This window comes from Falco naumanni, chromosome 4 (assembly GCF_017639655.2).
Source record: "Falco naumanni isolate bFalNau1 chromosome 4, bFalNau1.pat, whole genome shotgun sequence".
Classification (NCBI taxonomy): domain Eukaryota; kingdom Metazoa; phylum Chordata; class Aves; order Falconiformes; family Falconidae; genus Falco; species Falco naumanni.
In genome coordinates this window covers 77037337-77056992 of record NC_054057.1, presented here as the reverse complement: position 1 = coordinate 77056992, position 19656 = coordinate 77037337, and the positions used below count along the sequence as shown (strand labels likewise).

The window sequence follows — 19656 nt, the reverse complement described above, 5'->3', positions numbered from 1 at the left end:
AAAGGATGACTAAACCCTAAATGGAAAGAGTAAAATGTATTCTTAAACAACAAAAGATTTCAGGGGTTCATGGCTCATGTTTAAAACTCAACACACAAAGTAATCTGACTCATACCTGTCTTCTTCGTAATGTTAGAAATCTAGGGAGATACTAAAAATTGTTAAGCAATGTTAGGGCAAGCGAAGGATTTAATTAAACTAAATCGTAATCCTTTTAAGGAATTTCAAAGCTGGATCCGTGGCACTATACAGAGTAATTTGATTGGTTTCCTTTACTAGCTCTCTTCCCTTTTTTGCATTGTAATATCACTACATTAAACATTAATCACTTCACATAGCCACATGCCAAATTCTTGTCAAGAATCTCATTATCTCATGTCTCAAATATTGCAGTATCTTCTCCTCCAGCCTACTCATATCCACTCAGGTTACTACTGCAAAAACAGGTCGCTTACCAGTAATGATCACAAGTGCCCATAATGGCTAGGAACAGAAGAAAAAAGCATTTCTTTTTATTGTGACTATATCGTCCCTCTTGGAAGATTAGAGGATGTCATCCCATATCTGCCATTTGTAGTCTACATGCTTGACAAAGGCGAGCTAATGCTTTATCATCCGTAAGAATGCAAGGAAGCGTACAGTACATCCGACCACAGGCTGACCACCAATTTCAGAACTTCCTGACAAAGAAGATGATGGCAGATATTATCACCAAGTGCCTGACAGCTGAATGTACACAAATTTTTATGTCTGCAGAGGGAGGTGGGATTTTCCCAAGCAGAAAAGACAAGTGTGACTACTGGTCAGAGGTGAGTGCCTATTAAAAAAACCATAAATTAAAATTTGTAGCTTTCAGAGAAGTCACTTTTCTGTAGCTATGACTCTTAAGAGAAAGGAGAGAAAGCAAAAGAACAAAATACTATCAAGGAAATGAAAAAGTACTGAAGAGACGGACTAAGTGCTTGAAGCATCAGTGCTGACCTATAATACAATGGAAAGAGAACAAAATTGCAGACTGCAGGAAAAAAACACAACTTTCTCCATCCTTTCCATTAGTTTTCTTTTTTAGATTCTGCAGGTTTTAAGGTCATTCACAGCCTCTTATCAGGATCATTCTATACTGACAGATCAAGCAAACATGAATGCTCACCTCCAAATCTCACTGATTATATTTTCAAACAAATTACTTTTGTTTCCCTGAAGTTATCTTCACACTTAGAAAAATCTCTTTATGAACACCTGCAGTCATGATACTCCAAACTGCTCCTTCTCATGGTACTTAAAAAATAACTTGGAAATAGTTACGCTTCTTACAGCTGGAAAAAACTCGTGCCTATAAAAATGAGTGTTACTGATGATGTCTCCATGGGATTTTGAAGGTAGAGGTAAACAACCTCTACCTATAGTGTGTGATGGGCGATGAGCTCTAGTCAGAAGGATGATAGGTACGTTACACCAAGGGGCTGAAAATCTCAGCAGGACTCTTTAGTTTGATCTTACACTAGCACACATGGCCTCTGGGCTGGGGCTGGCAAGCAGACAGCTGGGGTCTGTCTGGAAAAGACCACAGGTACACAACTCTCACTCTTCAAGTTTAGTCAGATCAAGCAGAAATAGTTACATTGAAAACATACAGATAAGCACAAACCCTAAATTCTCCTCAGTTTTAATTTCTTGATTGAAATAGAAATATGCAAAATCAATATTTTATACCATTGATATATAAAATACTAGCTCCTGTCATTCCAATGCTGATCAAAAGGTTCTGTTCCGATTTATCCTAATCTTTTGGATTTCTTATTCACAATGCAGATGTTACAGGTCTGCACATCATCGACAAGGAATGTCCATGCTGGTATTAATGGTATCTATATTTCTGGTCAAGAGAAGAATATCATTTGAAGAAAAGATCTTTTTCCTTTTTACCCTGGAGATGCCAAAAGCCACCATTACATTGAATACAAATACTACCATAGCTGTTGAAAAGATACCAACAGAAATATTTCTTCACATTCTTATAGTGCAGTAGAGTAGATGAATTTTCATTACTTTTCACGTTGATCTTCTCTGAAATTTAATTCCCTGTTCAAGCTCTACAAGTTACATCTACACTGCCACATGTAGATCCGTCGCTCCACTAGCCAGATCCACGGGAGAGCTTCTTGGCACCTTTCTGTGATGAGTCTAACACGAATGTTCTTCAGTTAAATGTTTGGTAACTGTGCATAAACATACTTTTCAAGTTGTGAGATAACAGAAACTAAAAGTCCCTGCAGAGCAGCGAGTCCAAATGCAGCCCCATGAAGGCACTTTCTGTCCCTGGAATCTGGGGGGAAGTTTTATGGCCACTGGTGGAAATGTGGAATGATAGAGGTGAAAACGCAACTGGAGAGCTCTCTCTTTTCCTGTAATTGTTGTAATGGATCATGAAATTAAAGTCATCAAGTAGGAAAGATCCTGTATGGATTTAAGAGATACTGCCTGTTCTGGCTAATTGTGTCAGCCTGGAGTAGCTGATTAGCATAATTAATCTAAACTTCTGATTACCCAAAGGAAGGAGATGTTCCTGGATGCACGAGTGAAATACAACGACTGAAAGATTATTTCAGAGTCCTGTTTGGTTGTCTCTTGCTTTCTTAAAGAAGGACTGAGGGGAATCAGGAGAGCATACTGCTTTAAACCCCGTTCTTTGCTGAGCATACAGTGTTGTAAGTTATTTTGACTCATTAATGACAAAAGAGCTGTGCTAGTAATCTGTATTTCAGTACTGTAGTATTATTACCAACTGTCTGTAGTACAACACTCTGTGCTCTCAAATCAAATATGGGTCCTTGTGGTGCTCAGAAACCACAGAAAAATCCTAGCAGAAGCTTAGAGTTAAAAAAGCCAGGAAAGGAGAAGAGAGAGGTTAAAACACTGAGCTTTTGCCACCATAGCTGTCAGACAGAGAACTGCAGCTAGGAGTCTCCAAGTGTCTTAGAGTCTAGAAAAAATCTGACCCAAGAAGTCAGTGTCTTCTGTAAGTATACACCACAAGAGACCCTGCATTACATTCTTAAAAGAAAGTTTCCCTAATTTCACTAACTGGTTTATATTGTTACTCTACATCTCGCTTCAGAGCTAACCTAATCTTACCCTAAGTAAAAGCAACCAAAGGCACAGACTCTAGGTATCTGGAAAAGACTCCTAACGACTCCCAAAAAAGGTGGATCCAGTAACTGTGATGATGCTCCAGTTGTGTTCTGTGAAGTCACTGAAAGAGTATTTTAGAAGTTCCAGATAAGGAGTTAATGGACACATTCAGGATTTTATATTGACGACCTGAGTTATGCATTTGGTTGTCCTCCATTATAAATCAGGAAAGCTTCAGTAACTGCAACAGCTGAGAATCCAACTTAATCGTTTTACCATTTTCCACTATCTCGGGAAGAGAAAGACAGTTACAGAAATCATGACAATGTAAGATATGTTTTAATGATTACATATAAAATATTTCTTAGGAAACCATTATAATGAGTTTTAATTGATTGAAAGTTGCATTACCACAAACCTTCTGTTTGTTCTCAGTATGGACACTGATGATAAAACATTGCTTAGTATCATTACCGCTCTTCATGTCTCATCAGCAGAGAATAATTACGGGATTTTCACTTAAAATTCGCTGCTAGGACAATCCTTTGTTCTCTGTTGATACTGCCAGAAAATATGAGGCTCGTGAACTTCAAATTGGACTGAAATTGCGGTTGTGTTGCCATATAAGCCACCATGCAGTCTAGGCCAAGAAATCCCAACTTGTTATACTCTATTAAGAGTCCAGATCACAGAGAAAAAGCCAGATTTCAGTGCTCTTCAAATAAAAAATCTTAGAATCATTTAGGTTGGAAAAGATCTTCGAGATCATCAAGTCCAACACTAATCCAGCACTGCCATGTCACTAAGCACCACATCTATGCGTTTTTTAAAACCCTCCAGGGATGGTGATTCCACCACCTCCCTGGGCAGCCTGTTCCAATGCTTCACCACCCTTTCAGTGAAGACATTTTTCCTAATATCCAACCCAAACCTCCCCTGGCACAGCTTGAGGATGTTTCCTCTTGTCCTGTCACTTCTTATCTGGGAGAAGAGACCGACCCCCACCTGCCTACACCCTCCTGTCAGGCAGCTGTAGGAAGCGATCAGGTCCCCCCAAGTCTCCTCCTCTCCAGGCTGAATCCCCCATTTCCCTCAGCCGCTCCTCATCAGACCTGTGCCCCAGCCCCTTCCCCAGCTCCGTTGCCCATCTTTGGACACGCTCCAGCCCCTCTACGTCCCTCCTGAAGTGAGGGGCCCACAAGTGAACACAGGATTTGAGGTGCGGCCTCACCAGTGCCCAGTACAGGGGGGTCGATCAATTCCCTCATCCTGCTGGCCACAATGGGAGAGAAGCCAGGAGGCTGTTGGCCTTCTCGGCCACCTGGGCACACTGCTGGCTCACGTTCAGCCGGCTGCTGACCAGCACCCCAAGGTCCTTTTCCACCAGACAGCTTTCCAGCCGCTCTGCCCCAAGCCTATAGCATTGCATGGGGCTGTTGTGACCTTTTGAAACACAAAATTTTGTCACTGGGGGTGATCTTTTAGATAATGAAAATGAGGTTTCATTCCACGGAAATGAACAACAAAGGAAAATCATAAATGAGACTCCAGGAGCAGATTTCCTATGGAGCAAGTTCTCACACCTCCAGTACAACTAGCTGGCATCACACATCCTGCCCTAACACGTTAAACAGCCTCACACAAATGTTTGCTGATGCCTCATCCTGTTCCTGTATAGTCTAGGCCATTGCCCCATCCTGGAGACAAGCTGCAAAGACATTTGGTCAAAATCTCAAATACAAGGATTTTGTCAAGACGCGCACAACAGCTGCACAGCCTGGCAGGTGAAAAAACCGCAATGACTGCAGCGATGCACCACTGACTGCCATGGAGCAGATGGGATATGAGACACTTCCTCAAACTGAAACCCAGCTGCTCTGAGCAGGGGGAAGGTACCAGCAGCACAAACATGAACATGTCACTCTGCACTAAAAACTGCCAGCGTATTTGAGAAGTTCATTAGAATCTGAAAATGTTCTTCTCATACCAAGTTTCCTAAAACCTTTGCCACTTCCTGAGTGAATGAACAGGTTGATCTAAAATTTGGCAGAATCATAAAGAAACTTAAGTATACTGTAAAGTCTAATACCCAGCGGCTTGACAGGCACAGCTGTTTCATCAACACGTTAATTGCCAGCCCTCACTGTATCTGCTGTTACTCAGGATACTACTGACTTGTCTCTAAACCTTAACCCTATGGATAAATAAATAATTGCCTTATAATAGCACTTTCTGATACTTTTGACCAGAAAAGAGGCTATCCTCTTTTCTAGTTGCACAGCTAGTTCCCTGCTCTAAGGAAGAAAGCACAGTTTGATCCCCCAGAGTTTCATTTGAGGGGAAGTCCTGCAACTGCTGCACCCTACAAAAGCAGTTCTATGGCAATCTGATCAGATCAAGGAATACAAGTGAAAAATAAATGAAACAAGTGGCATGAAATTTCCAAAAGGGCCTCCCCTTTACCTTAGGGAGACAAGGCACCATGTTGCTCAGGACATGGCTTGGAAAAGTATTCAGAGACAGCTGTCCTGTCTTTAAGCTGGAAGGTCTGCTTGCTTTCAAACACCTGCTTAACTCCTGGCATATAGTTTATTTAGTTATTCTGTGCGGGAAAGGATCTGCTTGACTTTCTGAGTATTATGATGAATGAAAGGGAGACATGTTCAGGAAGGAGAGGCTGGCTTGCATTGTCATGTGTTGCCAGGGACTGGTTTAGTTTTGGAAGGCTCACATCACTGTACCATTTTTCATGCTAAATGAAGCTGCTTTATTTCAGATGCTCAGAAGAGCTCAAATCAGAAGATATTTCTCTAGGCTAATGTACTGACCTTCACAGTATTAGCTTTCTAAAGTCAAGCACTAGCTACTTTCCTACGGCTGAGATGAGTATGCCTTTAGGTTCATCCAGAGCTAGATGTCCAACAAACTCACTGCTGTCAGTCAAACATGAGCCATACACAGTCCTTGGCTCCAGAGGAAATAGACTCTCTTACAATTCCCAAGAAAACCCAGGAGGCCAGATACCAAGTCACACAACTAGTCCTATTAACTGCAAGGAGGGCACTCCTTCTGCACTTCACTTCCACAAGCCAGGCACTATTTTCTTGGCCCCAGCTTGCCCCACAATGAGATTAGGTGTAGGAGAGATACAATCCGCACTGTTTTCTAAACATGTAGTTACTTTTCTCAATGTTTATTTTAAATTAAGACAGCTATTTATGACACATACACACTGGTGCTTTAGCTGGTCCACAGAAAGATATGGTTGGAAAACAGGATCTGCTAAGGTTAGGCAGCATTAGTAGAAGAACTATGCTGTTCTATGAATTTTACTTTAGTTTTTCAGGGAACAGTTCACTTTTCTCTTTTTTGTGCTAAGGAGACACCAGAATATTATAAGAAATACCACATTCCATGCCTGAGAAGCAATTCCATTTGCAAAGCTAGAACACTTGGGCTAATTAGAGTGGTTCAGATACTTTGATCAGTGATAAATGAATGCTTTGTATGAGATCCCGCTCTTAGTTAACTTCTTTTACTAAATTCCCTCACTAATGCTTTCCAACTTCACATGGGGGGAGGGTGAGAAAGGAAATTTTTTTAATCAACTTGCTGTAAATTTAAGAATAGTTATCTAAAAGTTCCTTTGGCTTTATAAGAATATATTATGATTTTGTCTTATTAACACCTTTTATTTATATCACAATTTATTAAACCATTGCATGGTATATAGAACAGGAGAAGTACAACGCATTGAGTATTCTATGCCCCATTCCATGTTTATGATTTTCTCATTGCAGAGATGAGGGTAGGGATCATAGCTCTGTTGCAAGCATGATAAACAGTACTAATAATCACCTGTAGCAGTCAATACTCACACTCCAACTACATTTCACATATGAGTAATTCTATTAAGTTTAGCAGGATAATTTTGTACCTAAGGAAGCCTTCTCGCTCTAAGTTTTTAGACATTATTCCAGCTGTAAGTTTATAGGCATCTTCAGGATTCATATGCTCTGCATTTCAATGTGCTTGCTTACTCTGCCAAACCTTTTCCACTATTTGTACTGTCCAGTTATAAAACTCGAGTTTACAGGTGAAATGATTTTGGAAAGACTGAGGAATTCCATGGCAGAGAAAGAAGTAAATTAATTCAGCCTTACTCCAAAATTGCCTTGGATCATATTTACATAGTGACATCTTTTGTGATAACGAAAAAACAAGAAAATACATGTGATTGGTTATTAACTTAGCAAAAAGATTAAAAACTGGAAGATTGATGAACATTCCTTTCTCCCATCTGTGTGCCTAACCAGTTGCGAGTCTATCAGAGCATCTTGGTTCACATTTCTGCCTTTCCCTTGTTTACATCAACCAACTCTCACTGAATACCAAGGAAAACACTGTCAACTGCAAAGATAAAGTAACACTACTTTCCTAATTAGAACTTGAGTTCTACGTAAAGCCAAAAAGATTCACTGAAACACCTAAAGCCTACAAAAATTCCCCAAGAGAGCTTTAAACAGCATGCCTGCTCCTTGGAGAACCCAGATTTGGCTTTTTTTCATTTATCCAATCCCTACTGGCAGAAGACGGATCTCCAGTATTTCTGAACATTACATTCCCTTTATAGTTAAATGCCTCATAACAGTCTGAATCCTTCAGTCATATAATGACAGTGGGGCTTATGGTACACAAATGTTACTTACTGACAAAGGCAGACCCCTTCAACAAATCTTGCCACTCTCAGAAATGTTGTGACAGTCTCATTGGCAAATTTCAGGCCCCTGAACAATCACTGCAAGAAGAAAACTACATTCATCATAATTTAAATAATTTTTAAAATATACCAAGGTATTTTGTAATCGTTCAGAAAAAGTTTTTCTATCCGGAATTTTAAGCTTAGATACTTCTTGGACATATATAATAGCAGTAGTAGTTACACAGATCTGATGCTAATGTAATAGGTACCAGCACAATAGACAGTTAGATACAGGAGACAACCGATATGTAAAGAAAAAAAAATAGTTAAAATGCATATATAAGACTTGCAATTTGTCATAGAGAGGTCACAAGCAGCAATTATCTTAGGCAGTTGCAAATAGGCTGAATTATAAGATGGGAAGGAGATCTAGCAGGGACCCAACTCCCACCTCCCAACAGATGGTTAAGTTCTGGTAGTAATTTTGATCCACTTTCATCACTATGTCTAGCAGGCTGCAGTTATTCACATGCTATAAAATCTGCAATGTGTTTTTCCTCACACTTCTGCTTTCTTCACTGCGATGTCAGAGCCATGATGTTAGTGTCCCTCCCCCTTTCCTTCTAGCATTGAGATTCCTGTATTTTCTTAACCTGGCAGACTAAGGTGCAGGAAGGACCAGCTAGCTTTTTCCATTGGAGACGAAAGCTTAATTTCACTAAGACACATAACAAATGTTTCTGTACAGCTAAGCAGGGGGGCGACACAGCAAGGACGCAACAATTCAGAAAAAAATCACTGCTTTGTAACTAAATCAGTCACCAACACGCCCAGCTATTGTTGTCACTGGATTTCATAAAGCAGCTTGCTGTAATTTTCATTGTCGTGCCTTTAGAACCAATTAGTTTACCTTGCCTTCACTAGGCATAAATGTGTTTTCTGAGGTTAAGAACTACAGAATGACAATTGCAGACTGGTTGAGGTTACCAGGGACCTCTGGAAGCTCATCTAGTGCAACCCAGCTACTCAAGCAGGACTACCTAGAGCCAGCTCTCCAGGACCATGCCCAGACAGCTTTTGAATATCTCCAAGGAAGAAGACTGCACAACCTCCCTGGGCGACCTGTGCCAGTTCTTAGTCACCCTCACGGGGGAACAAGTGGTTCCTGATGTTGGTGTTTAAAGGCACCTTCTAACCGAACCCATTCAAGGATTCTGTGATGTTCAGACAGAACCTCCTGTGTTTCAGCCCGTGCTCGTTGTCTGTGGTCCCTCCAGGTATTTAGATACATTGATAAGATACCCCCAAGGCTTCTTTTCTCTGGGCTGAATGGCCTCAGCTTTCTCAGCTTTTCCTCATAGGAGGGGTAGCCCAGTCCCTTCATCACCTTTGTAACACTTCGTTGGACCATTTCCAGTAGTTCTATTTCTTTTACTGGGGAGCCAAGAATTGGACAAAGTGCTCCGCATGCAGCCGAGGTCGTGTAGCCCATCTAGATAGTCATCTAGATACAAAGCAAGTTCATAGCAAATAATATAAGAAAAAAATGTGAATATTAAGATTGAATAATTGTAGCTCATGGCAGGCATTCCTAAAGAACTGTGGAAGTACTGAGTGTCTACTGGCTCTGTCACACCATGTTTGGATTCACATTTCAGCTTCCCACACTCAACTGTCCAGTAGCAGCACCGCAGTATCTAACTCACACAAACACAATCTTTTCCACACTCTCAGACCTGCTTTCTTGCAACTTTCTGCATGATAACTTCTCACTAAGGACCACACTGTCCATTAGCCTGTGTTCACAGACCTTGCAGACTTTGAGCAGCAGTGATTTAATTAAAATTCACAATGTTCAGTATGGCTCATAACACTAGAGATTTCAAGTCCCGGGCACTTGCTGTTCAGCTGTAGTTAAACACACTTGACAGGCTGTAGCACAGCTGTAGTTTCTGGCAGTGTCCAGCAATGCAAGAAGCTGATGCTAAAGTCATTTTCTTCTGTTCTGTCACCCACACTAATCATCTCCTTCCAGTTGTGGTGCAGTGCCATAGGCTGCTTTTCAAAGCCTACTCTGGCACAACAGCAACAACACACCTCACGCAAAGCTCCAAGGAGCCTAGCTGCTCCTCTTCCCTCTGACTGCAGAAAAGCTGCAAGCTGGACCAAGTAGGGAGCTCTGCATCAACTAAGATGATGCACACTCAGGTTGTGCCTAGAATACAGGAATGCTTATACACCAAAACACTTTTTACTCCAGTTACAAGTAAAACATATGCATGAAGTGATACTAAATCCTTCAGGACACCTATCAAGTTATTGCATCTATGTATAATATCCACATACTACAAATATAAAGGAAAGCATATGTGCATATAAAGAGATATTTCTATTTAATGAACAACATTGAGTTCAGCCAAGCGTATTATACATAGTGTCTGTCACTGGGATTTGTTTGTAATCCATGACAGGTTACAGTCTAAGCCTAAAACCCGAACGAATGCTGTCAGTTGCATGCATCATGCATATAACAGTACCTTATATTGTGTTTATCTTCCTGCAGATTAACATTGTGATCATTTGAGAAAACTTCAAAGTATGAGAGAACATTTCAAGTTTTAAGGACTATCATAAATAAGATCCTTGCTGTGTTAGATGTGCATTGCTATCTTTCACATAACATTTAGAACTCCATCCTTAAAGAGAAATGAAATTTGTAAAAATGCAAATGCACATACTTGAGACAAGAAAAAAACTTTTGAGTAAGACTTCTGAAACATATTTGTTGTTGTCTATGCACTCACTGATGCCATGTTAATCAGAAGACTCAATAAATTTTATATAGGGTAACAAAAACTAGAAGTAATATCCTAAGACAACAAAGAATTATTCACCATGTAATTGTTACAGCTGATAGCAAACGCTTTCTTTCATGGTTTTTTTTTCTTATATAACAAGTTTCCTTCAACTTGGTCATAGCAACAACCAGAAAATATCCAGCAAAGTCATTAAGAAAAAGAATAAATGAAGAAGAAGGTGTATTTTAATGATAACCAACAAGTAACATTTTTTGTTCACAAGACTCATTTACCAAGCACAAATGTGTTCATTTCCTTCCTGCTCCATTTTTCAGTCTTGTAACATCAATGAGATAGAAAGCTGCAGAACCCACACTGAACTAAGGCACACCGATCACTTAAGACTAGTACCTTCCTCTCTGTGTCTCACTCATCACACTTTTCCCCCCCAATATAAAACAAATAACAAGGAAATTCTAAGTCTGAACTCTAGAGAACTGAATTAAAATGAGTGCATTAGTCAATTCTCAAGAACAAAAAAGAAATAGATATTGGTCTGCTTACACAGCCCATAATATTTTTGCCTTTCCCTGGAGATAGTATTGGAAAAGACCTTTTTATTAAGCACAGTACCCCTTTTTATTGCAGACAGCGATGTTATACTGTCCTTTATAAACTCATTGTGGGCAACCTTAAAATTCATTGGATTTTGTCTATACTTTTCCTGTCTGCTTATTCCAGAACAACGCAACCATCACAGCAAGAACCATCTCATAATATTTTTTAAGATTTATTTAGAATCAGTTCATTATAATTTGACTTTCTGTTATCTTTTAGCATAAATCCACCTTTTCACTCACTAGTATTTAATTCCTTGATATATTTCAAGAGAGCAATGCATTACATGCCATACTTTCATAGTTTCTTGTAAGGCTGGCTTTTCATTCACAATTAGCCTAGCAGTTTTTCCATGCAACCGTTGACCACAATAGTCTGGAGTATCCTAGATTGCGTCCACTAGCGTCTTTTATGAAGGCATTAATTTCTGCTGTAAACCCCCCCATGCAACAACAACTCAAATTGCATGCACATTTTTGCACTTTTATATCACACAGCAGCTAACAGTTTCCTTCTGATTAGCAAGAAGCTTTTGCACAGTGGTGGAGTTTTGACTCTTGATTGTAATTGCTGGGTCTCCAACTTCAGCAGATTTTCCTGATTTCACATGTTATATTCCTTTACTTTCATCCCATTGCCATCATTACAACCCTCAATACCATTCATTCTTTCCTGTTTAATATTCTACTACTTCTTCAAATTAAGGACATCTTCAAGTCTGAGTTATAAGCAAATTAATTAGCACATTTGTACTTGTTATACCAAGATAACAAGAAAAGTTTCCTGGGATTTCTAAATGCGTCAGTTTGGTACTTTCTCCTTCACTGCAAACCACCTTTATAAATTGTGTACTAGCTTCCACTGACCTTTGAATTTTTGCATAAAGATCTACACAGATCATTTGTTCTGCATCCAAATTAATAATTTTCTATTTGGCATTATGTTTCTGAAATCCAGGTTGATTAAATTCTTTCTCAGTTATTTTCTAAAAATTAATACCTTAAGATCATCTGATTTATCACTGGTAAAGGAACAGCCTGTCATATTCCACTTCCCATTAACATTGTTATTTATTTACTCATTGTTAAAAAATGTTCTGAAGACATATTTTATGGAGAGTAGAGCCAAGATCTCACGATAACTGGTTCACTTTCCTCCACTCCTGAATTCTTCACACCTTTAGCTTTTGTAACACAAAATCCACCCTTTTTAATTTCAGTTTAATATAAGCAGATTTTAACAAGTGATTTCCTGGTCTATTGTATTTTCTACAGTAATTCTATAATATCCTCATTAACAACTAAAAGCATAGCTAAAATAGATTCTCACAGATTCAGCAATTACTTTGTGAAGAAATACATCACCTATTACACTCCAGAATATCTAGACATGACTATTGATAACAAAATTTGCTCTTCAATCTACACTTGGGACACCAGTTTTCCATAAAGGGCACAAATCCCAGTAGTATAAATCAATTTTTGATTTGTCACCCCATCACATTATAATGTACTAAAAATACAAAAGGATTAAAGCTATTAAAATGTCATGTCTCTGCAAAGAAAATGATGAAAAATACAGAAGGAAATGTCCCAGAATAATAGTCTAGGAACAATGATTTTTCGGTCATGGCCTATTCTCACCATGAGTGAGCAAAATACAATAGTCTGTATCACTAGCTGTGTCAGGCTGTGTAATAGGATGAGAGTTTCATATTAGCTTTGTAAATCCTGTTATCATGAGCACAGATTCTGGTTATGAACACAGGTGTTTTGGTTTTTAATCCTAGCCTTCAGAGGGCAGGTATTTGTTTCACCATATCTACTACCCGAGGACGGGCAAGAGAGACTGAAGAAATGCACACTTTTTATTCTAGCCATGGAATTATAAACTCTGCCAGGCAACCAATACATTCAAGTACTGGGCACCATCACTCAACACACTGAACTCATTAGCCCCTCCTTTCATGCATAGTTTCCCTTCAATTCCTTGAACGGCACAGGACAGTCGCAATGGTGGTACAGAGAACAGCATAATCCAGCTGCACGAGGTGATGTAAAGCCTAGAGAATTTAACCAAACTATTCCATCGCTAAATATGGGTTTGTCACTTACATGATTGGAGGGAATAAATCTGATAAACGCATATGACACTAAAGAACGAATGTTGTTTTCAAACAAAACTGTCCCTAAAATCCACTTTGGTTTTTTCTTGAAGAATTTAGATGTTTTTAGATATATGAACAAAGAAGAATATACAAACAATGAAAGGAACAGGTAATGAGGTTGCCCATCATGGGAGTTGGGGGCTTTTCTACAGAACAGCTGTTTTTCCATGCAACATCATTTACGGCATTCAGCTGTATTTCATTAGGTATGTTCTTAGCTATTTAGAACAGTTTACTTATCTTTAGGAAACCATTGTATTTCTGCTGAGGAAATAAAATTATTCTAAGATTGAAGTCACTACAGATATTGTATAAATGCTGTCAGAATGCTGCTGACACACCTCTGTTTCCCAAAAATTTTACAAATTAATTTTAAATGACAGAGGAACTGTACAAATTATGTGCTATTCTAACATCAGCTGTCCCACTATGTTTTCCACATGTTACATGCTTAGAGGGCTAAGAAGGCTAGAAACAATTTAACTAACTAGACCTACATAATTAATGAGCACTCTTTGGCCATTTTTGCTCTTCCTTGCAACTCTATTTTTCTGAAAACTCTCTAAATTACATTTTGTTTCCACGAATATCTGGAGAATCTCACATTCAATAAAGCAGCTAATTATGGCATCTCCAAATGTTAGGATTTGTGGTAAAAATAACACAAAATTTCAAAAGCAAAGAAACAGCATGAAGACCAGTCCCTCCAGATGTAATCCTAACACATAGGTGCTCAAATGCAGTGGCACAACAAGGAAACAATTTGCAACGTTCCTAAAATGCATATATGAGAATAAAAATCTCATTATATTACAATTGTTTATTTTTTTAAGTTAAAGGCAGAACTGTAGTGACTAATAACTGAATATTTATTCTCAACCTTTTAACTATTCTTTTCCTGGTGCGAGAAAACAAGGTCTTTTTTCAAGCACAGAAACTCCATTTCAGAAACCTGAATTGTTAAGCAGCTAACTCTCATGAACTACTAGTCTAAGTACATCTCTATGATGCAAAAGGAAAAGACAAATAGGGCTTCTAATTGAGACCTTTGGGTTAAACACCTATTCCCCATATTCATGGGGAAATACAATGTAAAAGAGAAATCAAGAATTTTCATTTACGGAAATTTTTCTTCGAAAGATTTTTTTACCTTTTGGAAATAGCAAATTACTCAACAATTTTTTGCAACTACAGTGAGATACATCTTTCCAAGAGATTTCTTTTCTATTTAGGTACTTAGTTTTATGAAGTATCCTGAAACATTCTCTCTTGAGTCCATTCAGAGATAAACTGAACTTCCCCAGTTGTGGCTCAGTGGCTTATGGGAATACTGATACTAAAGGTTTACAATTTCAGATGTAAATATTGATGTCCCAAGACAGCTGTCAATGTTTGCAAAAGTTTTAGAAACTGATAATTTGTGTGATACCTAAAAATGTATCATCAGTCTTTAAAATCCACTCTTCTCCAGGCTTACTGGTAGGCATTTGGCTGAATAAATTCTGATTTCTAAAAGGCTTTAACATAGCTGAGCAGACTCTTTCCTTCCAAGTTCTCCAAAAGAAACTTCATAAAAATTTGTGGGGAAAAAGACTGGACAGGAAAGATTCACGGGGAAATGACTATACAGGAATTAGGGCACTGTTTTAGAATAAACTCACTCTGGGATCTCAGCAGTGGCTTTTGAAGCATGAGGAGACTTCTTCAGACTTTGCTGGAAGTACACAGCTGCTGGCTGCAGAAAGCCTGTGAATCCATCCATGATTGCTGTTATTTTTTAAAGCACTATACACATCTTTTGAAAAAACAAGTCCTAAATATTTGAATTTAAGGATAGAGAATTATGATTAAAGTTAAGCTTTACCAATTCACTGTACATTGTTCTTCAATGAGCACAATGACCCGCTTCAAGTTTCTGCTCTTGGATTTTTGTGGGTTTGTTCTTCCTCTTAAGTAATCTCAAGATTACATGGAGAACTTCTGGCCACACACAAGAAAGTGTCACGGTTTTGTCTACTAAAGAGATTACGAGCAATAATACAATTATCACTGTACAATTTCAGCAGAAGGACTTACAGCACCATTTGGCTCACTCTCCTATGTGCTTTGCACCCTGTTCTGTGCTAGAAAGGGTATAGAGAAAACCAAGTCCTGAACAGGATAAGAAATGACAGAAGACAGACAATGAATCAAAGCAATCAAAAGTATTTATGAATTAGAACACAAACACAAAGGCCTTCTGGATTTGAACTGGAATTTCCTATACTATAAAGCAATGGCATTCACAAAAGCCGTATTGGTTTTTTTAGAGCATAATAAATCTCTTCCTCTGCCCTTTCGAAACTTGAAGTTTTGATCAAAGTACGTGACCTGTAACATTAGATGAGAAAGTAAATTCATCTCGTCCCAGGGAAATTATGGAGAGCTGACTTAAAATCCCAGACACAACTCTGCATACAGTTTTCCCTCTGGAGAGATTAAGAGATATAAGCAGATACGACAAATAGTAATCACTCTGTTCAACGTGCTACCAGAAGATGTTAAGATACCAAGATAACACAGATTTAAGAGCCATGAATAGAATACAGTTTGTTCCTGCAAATTACTGACCTGTTATCAAGTAGCACTTGAGAGACTGGAAACAAGGTACAGCAAAAAACTAAACAGGGCAGCAACATGTAGTATTAAAGGCTCAGTATCTAATGTTCCCACTAGATTGTACTAGGAATCTGATCTACTCTCTAGAATAACACCATATCTTGTAAAAGGGCAGGCAAACAGCATGTGAATGTCACAATTTTTATCAACCTCCAGCATTTAAACTCATTTAGGATCGTTTATGGGCTTTATATTTGCCCTGCTTTCAGCAGCACAGTCCAAAATGCACTCTTTCAGTTGCTATACTGCAAAATCACAAAAATAAAAGTAACAGAAAAGTACATTGACAGAAAGATTGGAATGTTTCACGGCTGTAGGGCAGGTATATATCTTTTTTACAATAACACCACTAAATATAGTCTCTCCTGCCTTCTGAACTTTAATGAAAAAAAGCCACTTGTAGTTCCAGAGACCCTTAAAAAAATTGGGTTTAAAACATGTCTCCTGCAATAACACTGCCAAAATATACCACAAAAGTTTAACTTTTGGCATCAGAGAACTTCTTACATATGTTCTCTTGCATCCATCACTAGGAACCCATTTATACTTCGCAACAGATCAGCTTCAAGACTTGCTACACTATATACTCTGAGCTGCTGTCATTAAAATCAACTGCTGCAATGAAAAACACAATTAGCAAATGTCAAATGTCTGGAAATAAAATAAATAAAAAAAAAAAAAAAAAGAGGCATTTCCTACAATAAGAATGGGAGTAAAGGTTTATTTGTACTGTAGGGATCAAATTCCTTAGACAGTGCTCTTCAAGCAAGGAAGTGTTACATTTTTTCCTGCATAAATGAAAGCATGTCACTGGACCAGGAATGTAGGGATTAATCAGCGAGATGCAACTTTTTAAAAATCATCAAAAAGTCTAATTAACAGCCATAGAGTAAGTGCAGTACTTCAACCATATAGCGGGGAAGAAGAACCAAAGAGGGCAAGGATGGGCGTAGAGCAGGGAAATACCCATATTTCTTCATAGCGAAGGTGGACTCTTCAGGAGAAAAGAACAAGATCCTTTCCTGCCACAATCACTCTCTTCTCCAAAGCCTTGAGACTTTCCAAACTGAAACATAAAATTACTGCTGCTGTGGAGTGGGATTTAGTCAGCACATCTCCTCAAGTTTCCCAGTTTCCCTTGGAAGGAAACAGAGTGTGCAGGAGGGGATGGAGTCACTCCGTACTCCAGTGTTACGCCCTGCTGAGATAGTCAGGGACAAGCAGCGAGGTGTATTTCACAGGGCAGCCAGGATATGTCCCCTGGAACCAGGGCAGCCAGAATTAACAGCACCTGGCAGGACCTTTCTCCGTGCATGTGTGACCGGTTTCTTAGGCTGAGTTGTCTTTTTTTGTATCCAGCTAAGGAACAAAACAGCTCCCACCTGGCAAGGCGGTCTCAGCCTCTGCCTACATTTGCTTCTCTGCAGTGTTACAGCCAAGACAGAACCTCAGAAGCTGCCACACGTGAAGCAGAGCCTGCACAGCTAGAGACCCTTACCAACACCACTCTTGACTCCTGACACCTCGTCAGACCTACCCTCTTTTACATAAGGAGGAGCTAAACTGCCTCTTCTGCTCCAGGAAGAACATTCAGTATGGACGGAGCATCACTCAACTAATTAATACTGAGAATATTCCTGAAAACCCCTTGTTCTTTCTGTGGCATTTAGATCTCCAGCCAGAGAACTCCACTAGACCAGCTCCCACTACATGGCTGTGAACAACTACTGGCAGCATTTGGACCACCCATTCAATTTCATTATTAAGTACAGTGTCTTACAGAAATACCATTTGTTCAATTTAGACTCAAAATCTACCATATTAAAAAGCTTCAGTAATCTGTTGAATAGCTATTTATTCCAGATGGAACTTCACTCAAGCAATGATTTTTTTTTATTCCAGACTAATCTAACAATTTTTTTTTAAATAATAACAAAACTTACAAATAAACATTTGCAAGACTTCATTTGAACTAAATTTTAAAAATTTACTTTGGGGTTTTGCAATCCAGTTTACTGACTTGAAACAAAAACTTTCATAAGTGACAATACATAAACTTGAAGAGTGCATGGAGCAGTAATAAATAGGGTTTCTACTTGAAGTATTTGAGAGGCTATCTTAAAATCTCTTAGGATTACCAAGGTTTATGCATAAAAAATATACAATATGATTTAGGAATTAATCACACAACACTAATCAAATGAAATTTCTCCCTACTGCCTATGACCGTATGGAGATCATCAAAATAGAAAGCAGATTTATCTAGTGCAGAGGTTTTGTGCTAAGGTTAGGTCCAAGGTGATTTTTTTTCACTAATAAGTTAAAACAGTAGATATTAAGTACAGTGGCAATGATCCATTCTTAGACTAAAATAGATCTTAATCCACAATTTCTCAAGCTTTCTCCAACAAAAAAATAAATCAAATAAAAACAAAGCAGCAGCAGCAGCTTAAAATCCATTGAAGCATAATTCACATGCAGGAAAAAAAGAAAGATTCACATTGCCAACAGCAAGACTTGAAAGTCTGCAGCCCTGTGCTATTTCTGTTTGTATGACTACGCTTTTCTCTGGCAGATTGGCTTTTCACATTTCACCTGGTCTGAAATTCAGCTACAAAATGAGGACATTAAAATCAAAGGGGAAAACTGGTGGAAAGGATGAGCTCCTTGGAGAGAGGAACCTTTGGCACCGTCCTATTCCAGGGACTTAAATATGATTTTCGTAAGGGAAACTGTTATGATATAGTGAATTCCATGGATGTGAACAGCAAGTTCCTGTAGAAGCAGCTATAGTTATTCAAGATTCATTCCTCAAAGTAGTTTTAACAAAAATTGTCCATTTTCCAAAAAAAACCTTCATCAAAACAAGAAAGTTTCCAGATCTCAACTCCTTAATTTTTCTGCCTTACTTTTTCCTCTCTCTCCAGCTGTTTGGGTTTGGATTTTTTTTTTTTTTAGAAGAGAGGGATATTATTCTTCATTTTTACCTTTTTTATTTTTACTCTGCTTTTTAAGTCATCTTCAAGCTTGTGTAATCTTTAGAGCTCTAAAACTAAAAAAAAAAAAAAAAACACCACACAAAACCCTAACAAAATCCCAAAACCCAACAGGTGTGTTTGTGTTGCTTATTCATCAATCTCAGTATAGAAAACCTGTCAAAGAACTGAAGAAAGGAACATAGTACATTCCATTATATTGCACTCACTTCAAAAATGGGATGAAACAGAGAAGAGAAAAATGGAAAAGATAAAAGTTCCTTTCAAAAAATTTATGTTCTAATATTCCTGTATCTCAATATTGATTTAAATACCAAAAATATTTCTTTTAAATTCCTATCAACATTTGGAGGGGAAAAAACAACCAGCCGACCATACAACAAACAAGAAAAAATTGCAAAATTGAAGGCCTCTATAAAATATATAACCAGATCTGGAAGGGCATTTAAGTGTCACCATGTCTTTTTCTATTGGCCTTCTCACCTTCTCAGCAAATGTACAATGTGATACTTCTAACTATTAAAATATTAGAGCTGTAATGCAGTAGATGGTGTATTTATGCAGTAGTATTTATGTAGAGACCCT

General features: G+C 38.4%; 1 long non-coding RNA gene across 1 annotated transcript in view; it reads right to left on the bottom strand.

Annotated features, from left to right (window-relative positions):
- Positions 1 to 7857: 7857 nt before the first annotated feature.
- The window catches only part of LOC121088022, a 129282-nt gene continuing 117483 nt past the window's right edge, over positions 7858 to 19656 (bottom strand). The window contains exon 5 of the long non-coding RNA XR_005827808.1: positions 7858 to 7930. This is a non-coding gene — a long non-coding RNA (uncharacterized LOC121088022). The remainder of the gene's footprint in view (positions 7931 to 19656) is intronic.